The sequence below is a fragment of the Callithrix jacchus genome, chromosome 2, assembly GCF_049354715.1.
Source record: "Callithrix jacchus isolate 240 chromosome 2, calJac240_pri, whole genome shotgun sequence".
NCBI lineage: Eukaryota > Metazoa > Chordata > Mammalia > Primates > Cebidae > Callithrix > Callithrix jacchus.
Genome location: NC_133503.1, coordinates 25,887,211 through 25,906,075, shown reverse-complemented (window position 1 = coordinate 25,906,075; position 18,865 = coordinate 25,887,211). Strand labels below are relative to the sequence as shown.

General features: G+C 36.2%; 1 long non-coding RNA gene across 4 annotated transcripts in view; it reads left to right on the top strand.

The window, feature by feature from the left end:
- Positions 1-18,865, top strand: part of LOC103789015 (uncharacterized) — a 724,824-nt gene that overhangs the window by 302,580 nt on the left and 403,379 nt on the right. For all 4 annotated transcript variants that reach the window (XR_013530713.1, XR_013530714.1, XR_013530711.1 and 1 more), the window contains exon 4: positions 16,029-16,116. This is a non-coding gene — a long non-coding RNA (uncharacterized LOC103789015). The remainder of the gene's footprint in view (positions 1-16,028; positions 16,117-18,865) is intronic.

Sequence of the window (18,865 nt, the reverse complement as noted above, 5' to 3'; positions counted from 1 at the left end):
AACTGGTTTTCTAATTCATTTATAAGCAGATGGTGATGACTCAGTAAAATTCAAATACACATTTCATATTTCACTTTTCTTGCATTTTTAGAATGATGACCTTTGGGTTAATCTACGTGATAGAGCTGAGATTCATTTTAATAGAAGAACTTGCAAGGAGGGAAAAATGAAATGTAGTGTGATGAAGAGAGCCCTGGTCTAAGACACACTTTTATCTACATCTCATATCTGCTCCTTATGACTTGCAGGATATCACTTTATCTCACTTATATTTCGTTGTTCCGTGAATCTTACGAAGCTTAAACAAATATTCAAGGACAATTTAAACCGAAGTAAGTTTTGAAGTAAGAATGTCCTTAAGTTTCCTTTCATTTGACTGTGTTGTCAATGCTGTAAATACATTTAGCCTCTGTTTTTCTTACTGGCATATGGTTATAGAATCTTAGAGATTAAATGCTTTTCTGTATATGTATGGTATTGGTAGATATAAAGTATAGACTGTTCATTTCATGCATATGTTCTCTTTCTACTAAGGGAAAAAGCCAGCCTTTATAAAGAGGTTTTCCGTTCTTCGCTTTTTGACTGACAAGAACACAGTTTTTTGATTCTGGAATTCTTTCTGTTGACAATTATGTGCCTTCTTTCCATTTAATTTTATTTCCATTATGTCCCAAAAGTAATTAACTCTGCATTTTAGAAAATTTAGAAGCTAAAGGGAGTTATTTGAAAGCGCTGTTGAATAGTTTTCTTATTTATAATAGTTCAGGCTGTGTTAAGCTTTATCACAGACTTTTAAAATGTGAGAACCACTTGTGTGTTTGTGTCTGGATGAAAATTATGTCTGAGAGAAAAACAAAATTATCTCTAAGAGACTGAGAAATAAAACAAGGTAAAAAAAAAAAAACAAAGCAAAAACACCACCAAAACTGTTGTCTTCCCAACTTATTTATATAAGAATAACATGAATATTTACATAAGCTTTCAAAGTAGAATTTATTTGCAGTTATACATTTGATTTAGTTTGTGGACAATCAGGTTCCTCAAGCGTTCCTACTTATACTAAATTGTCTCGCCCAACAATAACAAATATGACCAGCGTTTCAGTTATCAAGTATAGGGGACTATTCCAGATTTACGTCTGCAGACCAGACCTCCTGGGAGCTGCAGACTCTGTATTCCAAAAGCTTACTCAGCATCACTACCTGGAGGTCACAAAGATCTCTCTAAAGTGAAACACTCCCCTCACCAAATCTGTTCCTTCTCTAATATTTATCAAAAATTATCCAAGAATATAGGCATGTTCTATAATCCGTGTACTACATGAGTTACTACAGTACAGCAGAAAACAAGACAGTGTCTCCCTTTATGGGGGTCCAGTGAGCAGAAGCCAGAAGTGGAAATGGAAGTATCTTCATGGATACTTCCTCTTCCATATCTAATTTATCATCAAGTCATGCCATTTTTATATCAGTTCATCTACTTTTTAACTCTATGACTATCTAGCTTAAGCCACAATTTTTAGCCACTATACCACTTACGTCCTCTAAAGTGTACTTCTCACAGCTACTCTGCACTTTTCTAAACCAATTCCTGCAAGGGATAGGTATAGTAGTCTTTGAAAACACAGTTTTCTTGCCACATAATATTCTCTCCTCTTAAAATCCTTCAGTGACTTTCCATTGTTCCTATTTTAAAACTACAGTTTTTAACATATCCCTGAGGGTGCCAAATAATCTGGCCTCAGCTGGCCTTTCTGGTCTGACCTCCTGTTTCTCTTTCTCCTTTATCTCTGTACTTCATCCATATTTTCATTTTTAAATTTATTCAGTGTCTGTTGGTATAGTCTTACTTATCTTTTCTTCCTCATCTCAAATCTCATTTTCTCTATAAACCCTTCCTTAACCTTTCAGACAAGATCGAGTTATCATTATATGCATTTATTACCTCCTGAACTTCATAAAGTATGCTTCATATGTTTGTATAAAATGAGTTAATATCTGTCTTTTCTAATGGTGTACAAATTTCATAATGGAAAAGATTTCCATCTGTTATTTTTAATTTTATACCTTTTACATCTAGAAAAGTGTCTAGCACACAGCAGATGCACAATAGAAAAAATATTGATGCTTCGGTAGTATGTCATATTACACTTATCAAGACCTATATATATAGATAATTAATTATTATTACACAAGTGTATATTTGAAATAACAGTGTTTAAAGAAATGGAAAGAACATGGTTGAGGACAAAGAGAGTTCGTTCTAGGGAAAGAACATTGCAGGTGGGTATTGAAAGATGTGATGCAGCATTATGAGGCAGTAAGTGAGGTCACATGATCTCTGCATGTAGGCGGAGTTAGTAAAAGTAAAGCACAAATAGGAAGGTGTAACCAGGAGCAGAGGGGTTGGCCAGAACAGATCAAGTGTGTGGTTTGCATAATGGAAGGAAAAAAATGGAAAATCAGGTAGGGGCCTAGGGTAAATGCTAAACTCATAAGGACTGCCTTTATTCCATATGCAAAGGAGCAGGAGCACATCGAAGATACGTGGCAAGGGGATACTAACAGCAAGAATATTTTGGTTGTAAATAATAGAACCTTGGTTCCAACCAGCTTGATCAAAAAGGGAATTGATCTCATCTAGTTCGAACAAAGCAGAAACATAGCAGGAGTAGTCATGGCTGGGCTCAGATGCTCAGATGTTACTGTGAGGAATCTTTCTCCACCTCTGGGCTCAGTTATTTTCCTCTGGCTGTTTTCATTCTTCAGCATTAAGATGACCATTAAGAGCTCCAAGGTTGTATCCTTAATTGCTTTCAGTAGAGAGAGACATTCTATGTCTCTTTGTTCCAGGGGAAAGAAAACCAAAATAAAACAAAATAAAAAAAACAAAGGCAAAACCCAAAAAAACTCCATGAATGGCCTGGATTAATTCATATGCCCATTCTGAACCAATCACTGTGGCCAGGAAGAAGGCCCAGCAATACTGTTCATAGGGCTTAGTGCATAATGAAAATGTGAAGTTTCTTGTTCAAAAAGTAAGAAAGAGTGCTGTTAAAGGTGATTAAATATGAAGTTTCTTTCTTCCATGCTCACATTCAACTTGTCATGGTGTTTTTTATTTGCTGTTTAATGTCATTCTAAGTAAAGAAAATTTAAATTTTAAATGCAGAGCATAGATTTTATCATTTGTCTTTATAGGCATAATGCCAGTTTCAAATGACATTTAATTCATATACAAATTCATCAAAATTACAAAATGTATGTAGTATAAACTTTCCCATGCATATGGATTTTGTTCTTACCAGAAATGTAGAGATGTTGCATCATACTAAGTTCACTTCTCACTCTGTCCTCATTCTATCAGTACTCTCTTGGTCTTGCTCATTGATGAGTAAGGAAGGACCAAAAGGAGAACTCTGAGTTGACCCGTTCTTTCCTTTCCTTCTAGAATGTCATCATTTTGAGCTAAGTGGTTACCTAATACAGGAATGTTACAGTGGAAAAAATAAATATGATAGGGTTCTCTGGTCACCTGTGTTTCTTAGAATGCAATTGCCTTCTTTTCTTATTGGAGGAAATTCTGGCTCAAAAGAAAAATGTGGTTTTCTGGGCCCTCAGTTATTCAGTTTTAGATGCAAATGTTACCTTCTTGCTTTGAATCTCACTGACCTTGAAAATACTGAAATTCTGTATTCATGGGGCCATGTGAATACTACTTGCAAATGTTTTAAGTGAGTGGGGTAGCATGGGGTGATGGACATTGTGCATATTTACTCTACTCACATGGAAAACTTATAGTCCCATTGGATTTTACTTAAAAAACACAAGTTCAGAAACAAAATTATGACCTAATTTGAGACAGAGGCTGTATGCATTAAGCAAGTGTGAGATACTTCTGACTGCAAGGTCCTATAAATTCACATGACTCACATGTTCCCCGTTCCCCAGTGAAGGTGGCCCAGCAAGGGTACAAGGAATACTCTGTCTTGGTTTGGATCACTTGCTCACCCCTGGAGCTGTAATTCTCAATCAAAACGATCTGATTCAAAAAGGAGGAGGAGATGGTTCTCCAAGAAAAAGGGAGAATGGATTTTGGGCAAATGCAACTGATATTCATTATAGGAACAGATGATCGGGGGAATTGTCTATTCTCTTTTCCTCATCCACAAAATCCAAAAAAGTGTCCAGCCAAAGAATAATTGGAATTTTTTTTCCCTACAAAGTATCTGTTTATTTCTTGTTTTGCTTCATGGGAAATTCATCTCTGTTAAGAAAGAATAGTCTAATCTGTCCTTATCTATTTTCAGAATTGGTGCTATCTAGTACCTGTGAATAATGTTAAATAGGAAATCTGCTGACTGTGAATGGAGATTACCATATCTATAATGTGAGACTTCAAAGAAAATTTTCTTCAGAATGTTGCTGATGGTGCTTGGCCCTGTGGAAAGTTGATTCCATGTGCTTGAGTTGTTTTATCGTGTGACCATGTGTACATTTCCTTGTTATTTGTCCAAGACCAAGATGCTAGAAAGTACAATCTTCTTATTTGTATTTGATAATAATGCAAAAATAATGCATGAAACATAGTGCATGCTTATTAGATATTTTACTGAATTTTGAATGAGTGCCATATTGCATGATTGTTATTCTTAAGTGTTTACTCAGAGGGGTTCTATTTTCTAGATTTAAGAAGTACTGACCATAATAGCTGGATGCAATATTCATTTAGACTTAAGAAATACATCATTTTGTCATTCTAAATAATTTTCTTGGGTGTCCACTGTCCAGGTCTAAACTTGCAAAAGTATATCTGAAGATTTTCCAGATTCTTGAAAGGTGTTTATTTTGGGAAGGTTGAAATATCCCATGGCTCCCCACTGCCTTCAATGTAAAAGATAGTTTAGTAAGACAAGATTGGCCACATGGACTGCTTATATTTTTTCACCCCAATGTCTTTGCCTGAATCCTCTTTCTGCCTAGCATACTCTTTCTCCAGATATGCAAAAGGCTTGCTATTCACCTGTTTTAGCTGTTTTCTCAAATGTTATCATCTTGGTGAAGCTTCCACTGAACATACTATTTAAAATTGAACCTTGTAGTATAGTTTGAAGTCTGGTAGTGTGACGCCTCCTGCTGTGTTCTTTTTGCTTAGAATTGACTTGGCTATGCGGGCTCTCTTTCGGTTCCATATAAAGCTTAAGGTGGTTTTTTCTAGTTCTATGAAGAAGGTCATTGGTAGCTTGATGGGGATAGCGTTGAATCTATAAATTACTTTGGGCAGTATGGCCATTCAAACTATACTACAAGGCTACAGTAATCAAAACAGCATGGTACTGGTACCAAAACAGAGATATAGACCAATGGAACAGAACAGAGGTCTCAGAGGCAACACAACATATCTACAACCATCTGATCTTTGACAAACCTGACAAAAACAAGCAAAGGGGAGACAATTCCCTGTTTAATAAATGGTGTTGGGAAAACTGGCTATGTGCAGAAAGCAGAAACTGGACCCCTTCCTGACACCTTACACTAAAATTAAGTCCAGATGGATTAAAGACTTAAACATAAGATCTAACACCATAAAAACCCTAGAAGAAAATCTAGGCAAAACCATTCAGGACATAGGAGTAGGCAAGGACTTCATGAGTAAAACACCAAAAGCATTGGCAACAAAAGCCTAAATAGACAAATGAGACCTAATCAAACTCCACAGCTTCTGCACGGCAAAAGAAATCGTCATTAGAGTGAATTGGCAACCAACAGAATGGGAAACAATTTTTGCAGTTTACCCATCTGACAAAGGGTTGATATCCAGAATTTACAAAGATCTCAAACAGATTTACAAGAAAAAAACAAGCCCATTCAAAAGTGGGCAAAGGATATGAACAGACACTTTACAAATGAAGACATATATGAGGCCAACAGTCATATGAAAAATGCTCATCATCACTGGTCATTAAAGAAATGCAAATCAAAACTACATTGAGATAGCATCTCACACCAATTAGAATGGTGATCATTAAAAAATCTGGAGACAACAGATGCTGGAGAGGATGTGGAGAAATAGGAACACTTTTACACTGCTGGTGGGAGTGTAAATTAGTTCAAACATTGTGGAAGACAGTGTGGTGATTCCTCAAGGACCTAGAAATAGAAATTCTATTTGACCCAGAATCCCATTACTGGGTATATATCCAAAGGATTATAAATCGTTCTACTATAAGGACATATGCACATGAATGTTCACTGAAGCACTGTCTATAATAGCAAAGACCTGGAACCAACTCAAATGCCCATCGATGATAGACTCGACAGGGAAAATGTGGCACATATACACCATGGAATATTATGCAGCATATAAAACGATGAGTTCATGTCCTTTGTAGGGACATGGATGAACCTGGAGACCATCATTCTCAGCAAACTGACACAAGAACAGAAAATGAAATACCGCATATTCTCACTCATAGGTAGGTATTGAACAATGAGAACACATGGACACAGGGAGGGGAGCACTACCCACTGGGGTCTGCTGGGGGGAATAGGGGAGGGACAGTGGGGGGTGGGGAGTTGAGGAGAGATAGCATGGGGAGAAATGCCAGATATAGGTGAAGGGGAGGAAGGCAGCAAATTACACTGCCACGTGTGTACCTATGCTACTATCTTGCATGTTCCTCACATGTACCCCAAAACCTAAAATGCAATAAAAAATAATAAAATAAAATCGAACCTCTCTTCCCATCATGGCATTTTTATTCCCCTTTCCTGTTTATTTTTCTCTAAAGCACTTATATCATTTGCCAGATAATATATATATAACTTATTAATTTTTATGTGTCTGTCCCTAGATTCGAGAAGGTAAATCCAATAGATGAAGGGCTTGTTCTAGTTTATTTGTCACTGTATCTTGAGTATCAAATAGTTACTGGCTCATACTATGCTTAGTAAATATTTGTTCCAACTCTATTGAGTTGGAAAAGACCATGGCCCATCATGGAGACTGTGGTAGCCCATGATGGGCCATAGACCATCTTTGGAGAAAACTGACTGATAAAGCACCAATTTATAAGGATATTAAAATATTTATTTTTCAGGATCCTTGGATTTGCATCTTTTGACCCTTTCCTTAAATTTGAGGAATTCTCTGTGTCACTAAAGGTCATTTGAGCAGTATGCATATTGGTATTTTTCCAGCTCAAAGTCCTTTCTTATAAAGGAGATTAGAACTGGATGGTTCAGTACCTGCTGTAAACAAAAGTAAATTAAAAGATTGAGTTGTGACAGAATAGAATATTCCTAATCACCAGTTCAAACCAAAACCAAACTTATCCTTTATAATTCTATTTTGGTTTCCACTTAATAAGTTGAATTTACTTTCTGACTTCAGTTTTTTTCCTTCTAGCCTCTCTTCACACGTCCAGAATGGTGAAAACTGAAGTCAGATTAATCCTTTAGAGCTGGGCTTATAATAATAAAATTGCTAAAAAAAAAGATACCAGTGGAATAGCAAAAGATAGTGCATGAAATGAAACAGTAGGTTAGTTGGAGGACTGATTTATGTGAGTAACTAACATATAATGAGCATTTGCCATATACTAAATAACTTGTATGTATACTAAATGCCTTGTATATAGCATTTGCTATATACTAAATACCATGAGTAGGTGTTATCCATGTATATACATGAATTTTATTAGTTAATTCAAATAATTCTATGAGATTACTGTTATTATTTTCCTTTTACTAATACAAAGCTGAAGCTCATGGAAATTAAATTGTTTACAATCAAACAGATACTAATTACGGAATCCGAAATTGAACTCCATGCCAGCTCTTAACCCAAAGTTTATGCTCTAACCAGCATATGCTGGACTGCATTAGAGAACTTAAATTTTCTAGCAGAATAAAGAAATGGATTTCATTGATTGGTGATTTCTTCAGATAGGTGGTTGAAGCCTCTTATATTTACATTCATTCAATGCTTTGCACTTTTCAAAATATTTTTATATTACCTCCCTCTGTCTTTTTCTCTGTCTCTTTCTTTACCTCTCTCTCAGACTGTCTTTCTGTCTGTGTCTTTGTATCCCTCTCTCTCTATCTCTCCCAGCCTTATAAATGTATTTATTTTATTTTAATTTTCGCTAGAAGCTACTGTTGGTTTGGTTTCTGATGATTGAAAAGACCAGTATATAATTGTTCTCTGAGATATCCTTGGAATGAATGAAATAAATGGATACTTTTCAGGTCTGTCTTTTTTCTCCTGACTGTAAATTGGTTGAAATGAGACAACTTTACTTTATTAATAAAAATTTGATGGTAATTGGGACAGCAGCTTGGCTATATTAAAATTAAAAATACCTTTTGATATGCAAATGTTTTCTTCCTTAGGACAATTAATCACATACATATGGTTTCGGGAGAATATTTAAATCACTTCCAGCCATAGTTTTCAAGGACCTTAAAAGCCTTCACATACTTAATTCTAAAGGCACAGTGTTAAACAGCTGAACCGACCCTCTATGAGCATTTATTTTTGTTATTTTATTTTGTGTACTGGAAAACAATGCATAGAAAGTTGACTTGTGTGAAATCACAGCTAATAAGTGGCTGAGTAAGATTTGAACCCAGATGTGCTGGTTTTTTTTTTTTTTTTTTTTTTGCCAAAAAGTCATTTCTCCAAATCACATTAACATAAAATGCACAAACAATACTTGCAAACTCAAACATAGTTCTACAAAATAGCATGAGAGCTTAATTAAATTACTGTATTGAATTCTAAATACTCATGTAATATTTCTCTTATGAGGCCATAATCTAGAATTTCCCCTAATTTGGATAGTCCTCTACCCTTGTTTTCTTAGAGAAAGTGGAGATTGAGTTTACTCCCTCCACTAATACTGCTGCCTTTGCTGCTACTGCTACAGTTTCAGCCAATCCTTTATTGAGTGCCTAAGAGAGCTAGGTGCTGTGATGGATACATTACATGTTTATTAGTGGGGTCAGTCAGGAAACAGATGCCACCCTAACTATTTTGAGAGGAAAGAAATTTAATACAGGGGATTAGGTGCTTAGAAAATCACTGAATGGTCTCCAAGAGTGAAGGTCAGGAAAGGCTATGAAAGGCTATCACTTGTTTTCTATTTGCTGTAGATTTTTAGAGGATCAGGAAACTGCTGCTTTCACTCATGTTAAGAAAATATATAAAATGTGTAGCATCAAGGAAGGTAACTCGAGGAGAGAAGGTCAAATGACTGCTTGTCACTGCCAGAGGAAGAGAAATATGCTTCAGCCATCTTCTGTCTTACAAGTTCACCAAAATTGGTAGAACCCAATCTGTATCCAGAATCCTGTCAGCAAAGGAGCCTGGGAAATACAGCTCTTTAGCTCCTAGTCTTTGCTCAAAAGGGAAAGCACAGAAAAGGGTGAAAAGGCTTCCAAATCTCAATAGACAACTTACAGCAGATTACTTACTGTCTCATTAAATTGTGTGAGTAAGCCTTGTAGATGAGGAGACCTGAGACTTGGAAATATTAAGGAACTTGTGTCAGTAGCCCTGGCTTGCATAATAGGCAAGCCAAAAATGTTTGGTCAAGCAGAAATGTGATAAAAACAATGAAATAATTTGTAGTTAGTATTTCTAAAAGAAGCATTTAGACAGTCATTGTGGGAAACAGTGGGGACTTCACTGAACTCCCTTGCTCTGATTTTACGACCCTGTCTTCTATGTTATTTACCTATCTATTTTGAACTATAAAAATAGTGAGGGTGTGACCTATTGTCACACAGCTGAACAGTGGAAGAAGCAGATTTGAAGTCGGAAAGTCTCACTCTGGCACCTGGAATTAACCACTAAGCCCAATGTGTTGTCATTGAGGGCACTCTATTTAACATGATTATTTGTTAATTTGGCATTCACTGTCATAACCTCTGTTTTGTTTATCCTGTGTCTGCAAAATATACTTTACTTACTGTCACCCTATTCTGAGAGAAAAAGAATAAAGGTTGCATTATATTTTAGACCTACTGCTTCAAACTATAAAGCAAACGGTCAAGTATTTTTCTCCTTGAAGAAATAAAGATCTCAAAGTAAATAGTCTTGACTTTTAGGGTGAAGTGAAACCAAGAAAACACACATGAGAATAAGGGAATGCAAGTTTCATATTATATAAGCGATGGCAACCACCCAGCTATGAAGACAAGAAACGGAGGGGACTGCATGTTACTGGGAAAAAGGTGTCAAGCATTGCACCAACAGGCAGCACCCTTGGGATCTAATCCCAACTACTTTTGTGCCTTGTAGAAGATTACTTAAACTCTGTGGATGCATTGCATAAATGTGAAAATTGGGGTTAGGTAATTGCAAAGATTTTTTTCTGCTCTGAAATTCAAATTTTGTGGTTTGTGAAATATTACAACCATATAAAGTTTTTGCTTGCTTACCATCAAGAGCTGACATTTTTCTTTTGTCTTTGAGATTTTGAAAGTTTAATAATTTTGAAATGAGGCAATTTTGAGGTAACTTATTTCAGGACAGATTTTTCATATTTCTAAATACATTTAAGACAGGCAAAATTTTCACTTTTAAACATTTCTGTATCTGTTGCATATATTTTTAGTCCCAGCAGACAACTCCCAAGCTATTTAAAGAAAAAGATTCTTACAGATAATTGCTAAATTTGCAAGTTTATAGAATGCATATCAGTTTTAGACCAGAGAAAACTAATTAGAACATAAGTTGGAAAAATAGCTGTGTCTGCTCAATATCTGATTATTTTGAAGTTCAAAGCTGAACTTTTAATAAAATTAAACTGCTTTTGTGTTTTTCTTCATTTGAATTTTAAAATTGATAGGCTAGAAAACCTAGCCATTTTAACCAACTCCCAGTGAAATGATTAATTCAAGGTATAGCCTCTTCTCATTCAAATTGAATTAATATAGTAGAAGAAATGGATCACTCTTTTTTGTCTGATTACTTTTAATTGGTTCCAGCTTAATAAGCGAACATTGCTTTAGTGAAGTTTCTGAGTTTATTATGGTCTGGAGCATGTTGGTGTGAGGTGGTGTGCCTTGGTTCCAGGATTAACTTGTCAACTTAGGGTATAGCTGCTTTATACTTATACAACATTTTGTCTTTTAGGGATGGAATATAAGTCTACTCATTATCTAGAGCATAGGATGTATAGGGTAGAGGGCTGTTTTAATCTCTGTATCTGCTCAGTGATTGACAAGCATTGGAAAGAGAGAGAGAGAAAGGTAAGGAAGTAAGGAATAGCTAAAAGAAGTAACATGTAGCAGTTCTTTTCCATCACTGGTGTCATACATGGGTAAAAGCATGGTCCTAGAGTTAAAGAAAACTTGGTTCTAATGTCAAATGAGTCACCAGTTACACCTATTTTGTAGGACACGACACCTTATCTCTCTGGGTCTCAGCTTCCTCACAATGAGGGGTTGACCCTGGTGATTTTACCTGCTCTGAGATTCTATGATCCTATTGTTTTCAATTACTGTGAAAATTGACCATAGTTCATTCTGTCCTTGGTAGTTCATTTCAGGCTCATCTTTTTTAATGTTTTGGTAAGCAAAATAAGAAAGAGACTTGATAGAAATTGACACAGAGAGAGAGCCATTCAGGGAGACAATCTTATCCTTCAATAGAACCAATTCTATCCACTTCAGGAAGGTCAGATGAATTTGTCCTGCAACTCTTTGCTTGAGCCTTTTTTTTCCCCAGAAGTTCTACCTCTCAGAATTTGCTAAAACTTTGCTCTATTCTTTAAATTTCTTGTATATTGAGGATAAATGTTTATCTTTCTTATGTATAAGTTTTTAGCATACTTAATTTCTTAATATTTGGAGATACATATTCAATGAATGCTATTTTTCTTTTTATAAAAGCTCATAAATGTAAACATTTAATTTTCTTTTCTAAATTCTTTGAATTCTTTTTAATTCTTGTGATGGATATTTGATTTTAATAAACTTTTAAATATAAAATAGTTTTAGATTCATACAAAAGTTGTGCAGTAGATACCCCACACCTGTTTTTACCTATTATTAATATCTTACTTTAGTATGATACTCTTATTATCATTAATAAGACAATGTTGACATATTATTGTCAACTAAAGTTCACATTTTTCTAAGATTTTCTTAGTTTTTGGCTAAGTTCCTTTTTTTCTGTTCTAGGGTTCTATATATGACGTCACATTTCGCATAGGCCTGTTTCCTTAGGCTCCTCCTGGTCACGACTGCTTCTCAAACTTTGCTTGATTTTGTTGACCTTGATGGTTTTGAAGAAGTGCTGTTCATGCAATTTGTAGAAAGTTTTTCAGTAGTTACTTATATTGTGATTTACTTATGATTAGAGTGGTGTTATGGGAATTTGGGAAGGGAGACCCCAGAAGCAAAGTGTCATTATCATCATGTCATAGCAAGGGTTCATACTAATCAGCATATGCAACCACCTTGATTATCTGGCTGAATTAGTGTCAGGTTGCTCCACTATAGAGTTATGTTTTTCTCCTCTTTCACACTTTATTCTTTGGAAGGATATCATGTATATAGTCTACACTTTAAGGATAGGAGTTATGTTTCACCTCCTTGAGAATGGAGTATCTTTGTAAATTATTTGGAATTCTTTGGCATGAGAAACTTCTTTCTTCTCTCTTATCTGTTTATTTAATTAGCTCTTTATATTGGTATGGGTTTATGGATATTTATTTTATATTTTAGGTGATAATTCAATATAATTTTATTATTACTCTTCCTGCTTTGGTCATTAGGGGCTTTTGCAGTTAATTCATGTGCCATTATTTTGTCATATACCCATCAATGTGGGTTTTGTTTCTTCTTAGTCTTGAATGTAACATGCTCCAGACTCATCTTGTACATGTACTGCCCCAGTCCTAGAATCAGAATTTCTCTAAAGATATTTGGTTCCTTTATGGGAGAAAGGTGTTAGAAACCAAAATCTGGGCTTTAGGTGTTGCTACTAGTGTGTTGTCTCTTGTAGATGATTATAGCTGACAGAACAAGAACATATGTGTGTATGCTAAATTGTCCATAAACACACACACACATCTCTAAACATTTCCATCTGCATCTATATTAAGCTAGACAAGAGTTCATACCGATGTTCCCAACTGTAACCATTACCACATGGATTATTCTAGTCTTGTCTCTGCTTGTCTGTTATCTATGACTCCAATAGTGAGAAATCTTTCTCTCACCATCCATCATCCATTTACTTTATTGTAAAATTACAATATAAAGTGTAGTTTTTTCTAATAACTGTTAACTATATCTCCATGGAAACAACTTTATCAAGGAGAGTTTAGTGCTTATGCTAAATTTCCTTTGCAATTAGTCTTACAGTCTTCACTCCTTTCCAAACTTACTTAGATGAGCACACTCTTCAGCAAAATTATTCCATGCATTTTTTTCATGCATTTTTAATAGTTATGTTCTTTGGTCAATGTCTGCTTTCCATATTTGAATGGGTTTATTTACAGATTTTTTTTTTTTTTTGTGAATGCCAACTTAATGTCTTTGGATATTCTGTTTTAATTCTTTTAGTTAATTCTCATCCCTTTCTTTTTTCCCACCTTCCCATGAATGTATCTGCTAGCATACCATTTCTTGCATAGCATTATGATTATTTGTTTACATATCATTTTTTTTTTGAGATGAAGTTTTGCTCTTGTAGTCCAGGCTGGAGTGTGGTGGCATGATCTTGGCTCACTGCAACCTCCCTGTCCCAGGTTCAAGCGATTCCCCTGCCTCAGCATCCCAAGTAGCTGGGATTACAAGCATGTGCCAATACACCCAGCTAATTTTGTATTTTCAGTAGAGATGGGGTTTCTCCATATTGGTTAGGCTGATCTCAAACTCCCAACCTCAGGTAATCTGCCCGCCTTTGCCTCCCGAAGTGTTGGGATTATAGGCGTAAGCCACTGCACCCAGCCTGTTTACATGTCTGTCTTATTCTCCACTGATATGTTGGATTTTGTCCTCACCCAAATCTCATGTTGAATTATAATCTCCTGTGCTTGAGATGGGTCCTGGTGGGAGGTGTTTGGATCCTGGGGACAGATCTCTTATGGCTTGATGTTGCCTTTGTGATAGTGAGTTCTTACAAGAGCCCATCATTTAACATTGTGTAGCTCGGGGGCCACAGTGGCTCTGGCCAGATGTCCTGGCACTTGAAGAGGCGAGGCCATGAGTTCAGGGCCAACCTGAGCAACGTTACAAGCTCTCATTGATTAACCAAAAAAAAAAAAAGTGTGTAGCTCCTCCTCCCCACTCCTTCTCATGATTCTGCTTTCACCATGTGAAGTTCCTGCTTCTGCCTCACCTTTCATCATGAGTAAAAGATTCTTGAGGCCTCCTCAGAAGCAGATGCTGGCATTGTTTCCTGTACAGCCTGCAGAACTGTTGGCCAATTACATCTCTTTTCTCATAAATTACCCAGTCTCAGGTATTTCTTTATAGCAATGCAAGAATGGCCTAATACCAGCCAGTACAATATACTCTTCCTGAGCTGAAATTAAATTATCTTCTCCCTAGTGCCTAGTATAACATTTGTGATATAGTAAGTGCCAATTAAATGTTTGGATCAATGAGTTTTTGAGCCTTAGGTGAACAGAGCAGCATTGTCATGTATCAGGCTTACATAGTTGGGTGCCTTCAGATAGAAAGTTAACCTGCTTTTTAGGTGTTTGCATGTAACATTTGACCTAATACATAATGTAATGTGAAAGAGTGGAGTCTCTGTAGTCAAAATGCTTAGTGGTGAATCCTGGCTCCACCACTTACAAGTTTTGTGACCTTGGAAAGAGAGCTTAACTTCTTTATCTCCCAGTCCTCTCCTCTGTAAAACGTGAGTAATAAGAAAATCAAGCTCACAGCATTATCCTGAGTTGAATGAAAAATACTTATAAAAGCATTTGACACAAGTCCTAGCACATATCGCTTTAAAAAGGCAAACATTTTTATTATTGAATGACTTTCATACAATGTTATTCTTAAGAGGCATATCTAAACTATTCTTTCTCTTTTTCCATTTCCTTTGATAGAATATTTTAATCTAAGTTATCTTCCTTTATTTCTAGAGATTTGATTATTTTCCTCCTAATATTTGTGTGTGTTTATGTTCTTTTCCTGAGCAGTGAGCAGACTGATTATTTTTCAGAACATACTCCCTAGCTTGGCTTCAGGCTTGAGAGGTAATTATTTTGGCATTATCTTCCACTGCCCTGTATTTGCCATCTGTTGGCAACATCATTGAAATCATCTGAGTCTTCTGTATTCTGGCAGGATTTTATCTTTTTATTGGCTCTACCTCCAACTTAAGTTTTATCTACCAAATGGGAAATTTGGCTAATTTCTGAAGTAGGCCTGAATATTTCAGGGTTTTGTAGGACATCCGTAGTTTGCAGTTTGGAAAGGTACCTGTTTTCTTTCCTAAAACTCTAGTAAATATGAGAGAAAAGAATAACTTAGAAAAAAAATGGCTAAATTTAGTGTTAATTTCAGTTTATGCTATAATTTTATTAATTCAGAACTATCCAAAAATGACTCAACATTGTAATTTCTACACTACAAATGGAAATTATCTATTAACACTGAGACTTTCTTTTTTTAAAGAGAATTCATGTCTTACAATACTTCAACATGACTGTCTAGTTCTTGATTCTGTCAGTTTCCCCATAGGTCTTCCAATTGCTTGATGTTCTTTTAAAATGCCATTTTCAAGGACTATTCAACAGGCTGAGTTTGCATCCCCAGAATCACTGCTTTTCAGGTCATATGAAAGATATTCTCACTCTGTCACATTCTTCTTTTCCCGTGCACATTTGTTATTTATCTTGCTTCTGGATCTACGCCAAAGCTGCCTATAAATCTTAGCAGAGTGTCTCTTAGCCTCTGGACTCCCTTATCTGTCATGGAAGCATATTCTTGAAAGAACTGCAGGAGGGAAATGATAATGAGTGATCCTCTCACTTTCCCCATTCTTTCTTTCAGACTTGCCAAAGAAACTGCTTATTTCACAGAAGGATGGTACTGGCTGAAAGGTGCTTCCTTGAAACTGAGAGATTGCTGCCTTAGACAGGTACATCCTTGAAGATGTATTTGATTTGCATTTTAATTGTTGGATCTAAAAATCTATGACATGAACTATTGAAAATACTAGCCTGAAACTTTAGTTATCTGCATTGTTTCTGTTTGCATTCTGTATAGTGTGTCACTTAGGAACATACTGACGAAAATGAAATATATATGTTTGGTTATACATTAGAGTTTCACATTCATTTGATAAAAGCTACAACTATCCTTTAGAGAATAAATACATACATAAATAATAAAAAGATTGACAATGTCTAGTGTCGGTAAAAGTATAGGGAAGTAGTTACAATCATTCTTACATCTTGCAGACAAATATTGATTGCAGCAACATTTTGGGGAGGTTAATATGGCATCATGTAGCCAAGCTTTGAGAATCTTTTATTCCTTTATCAATTCATTTATTAAAAATCAGTTGAGCACTTACTATGTGCCAGGAACCATTTTAGTTACTGGGGATATGGCAGTGAAAAAAGTAAATCCTTACTGCTGTAGGTCATATTGTTATTTGGAGTAGGACTAGAAACAGAAAATACATAAACAAGTAAATCCAAAGTATGTCAGTTGTATTTAATGCTTTGAACAAATAAGGTGAGGTGGAAGGAGAACAACTACTTCTTTTGAGGAGGTATGTTAATGGTTTTATGTAACATGTTCAGGAAGGGCCCCGCTGAGAAAGTGACATGTGAGTGGAGACCTGAAGTGTGTGAGGGTGGGGCATGCAGAGACCTAAGCAAAGAGAGCTCCAAGTAGAGGGAACAAGCAAATGCAAGAAATTCTAAGGTGAAGACTTGCATCATTTTAGATTCATGGAATATGCTGAGGCCAGTGTGTCTGGAGTGAAGTCACTGTGGTAGGGAGTGGTAGGAGATGGGGTCAAAACGATACCAAGGATGAAGATGAGCAATTCACAAAGAGACACACAGGTCATCGAAGGACTTTGTCTTTTGCTCTAAGAGAACTGGCAGACCACTGATGGACTGGGGCAGAAGACTGATGCAGTCTAAATTCTGATTTTTATGTACATGATAAAAGAGCAAGGACAGAACAGGCACACTAGTTAGACTATTATAGGAATCTAGAGGCTGTTGCTTTTAATTTCTATGTAAATAAACACATCAGAACATAAGACTCCATATGCAGGGGTGTTTGTTGCAGCACTGCTATGTCACCTCATTACAGAAAACCCTGAATGCTATAGCGATAGGAGACTGGTTGGATAAATACTGCTACCTCCATACAATGAAATAGCATATGTGGATTAAAAGAGTAAATTAGGACTGGGTGTGGTGGCTCACACCTTTAATCCCAGCACTTTGGGAAGCCTAGGCAAGAAGACTGCTTGAAGCCTGGAGTTAGAGAGCAGCCTGGGCAACACAATAAGACTCCATCTACAAAAAATTTTTAAAAATTAAAAACTTAGCTGAGTATCATGGTGTGGACTTGTAATTCTAGCTACTCAAGAAGCTGAAGTGGAAGGATTGCTTGAGCCCGGGAGTTTGAGGCTGTAGGGAGCTATGATCACATCATTGTACTCTAGCCTGGGCAGCAGAGTAAGGCCTGTCTCAAAAATAAAAAAAGAAAAAGTATGAGTTAGAATTTTGGTCTGATGTCAAAGCTTGTACTTTTCTGTGCTTTAACTCCTACATTACATAACTTCAAGTCGAATGGTTCTTTTCTTTTTTTTTTATTGCATTTTAGGTTTTGGGGTACATGTGCAGAACATGCAAGATAGTTGCATAGGTACACACATGACAGTGTGTTTTGCTGCCTTCCTCCCCTTCACCCACATATGGCATTTCTCCCCATGCTATCCCTCCCCAGCTCCCCACCCCACTGTCTCTCCCCTATTCCCCCCAGTAGACCACCGTGTGTAGTGCTCCCTTCCCTGTGTCCATGTGTTCTCATTGTTCATCACCTGCCTATGAGTGAGAATATGCGGTATTTCATTTTCTGTTCTTGTGTCAGTTTGCTGAGAATGAGAAATAAGGCCACGAGTCTTTGAAGGCTGGAAACCCATTAATGTTTATTTTCATACTCAGACAATTTATGATCTAGCATAATTGTCAGCATATAAGACTCACTCAATACTTAATTATTTAATAAATTGGGTGGGAATTATAACTAAATATCCTGTCATTTTAATCTTTGCCATAGAAATTACATATACTAACACTGAAAAATTTTTCATAATCTACTTTTTTTCCAAATGGAAATCCCCCTTGTGAGTAAGATTGTAGACAAGCACAAACATGCAGAATGTCTTTGTGTGTGAATTAGTAAGCGTCATGTGAGGAAGAGCTATAACTTACTATTTGAGATCTCTGTGTATACTTTGCAAAGGAAATCACATCTGAATGCTCCTTTATTGTATCATGTGCAGAACTCTGAATTCTGAATGAAATTTAGGTTCAGGCAGTTAAGTCCATAAAATGTTTGTTCTTTATGTGGATTTATTTACTTCCACTTTTATTTTAAATTAAGGGGTTATATGTGCAGGTTTGTTATAAGGGTAAATTGCATGATGCTAAGGTTCGGGGTTCTTTACACTTAAAGAATGTAAAGAACATTGGGTAGGACAAGTTTCATCTCTCATTTTGATATAATTTTTAAAAGGACAAATATCTGGCTGGGTGTGGTGGCTCATGCCTGTAATCACAGCATGTTAGGAGACTGGGGCCAGTGGATTGCCAGAGGTCAGGCGTTTGAGACCAGGCTGGCCAACATGGTGAAACCCC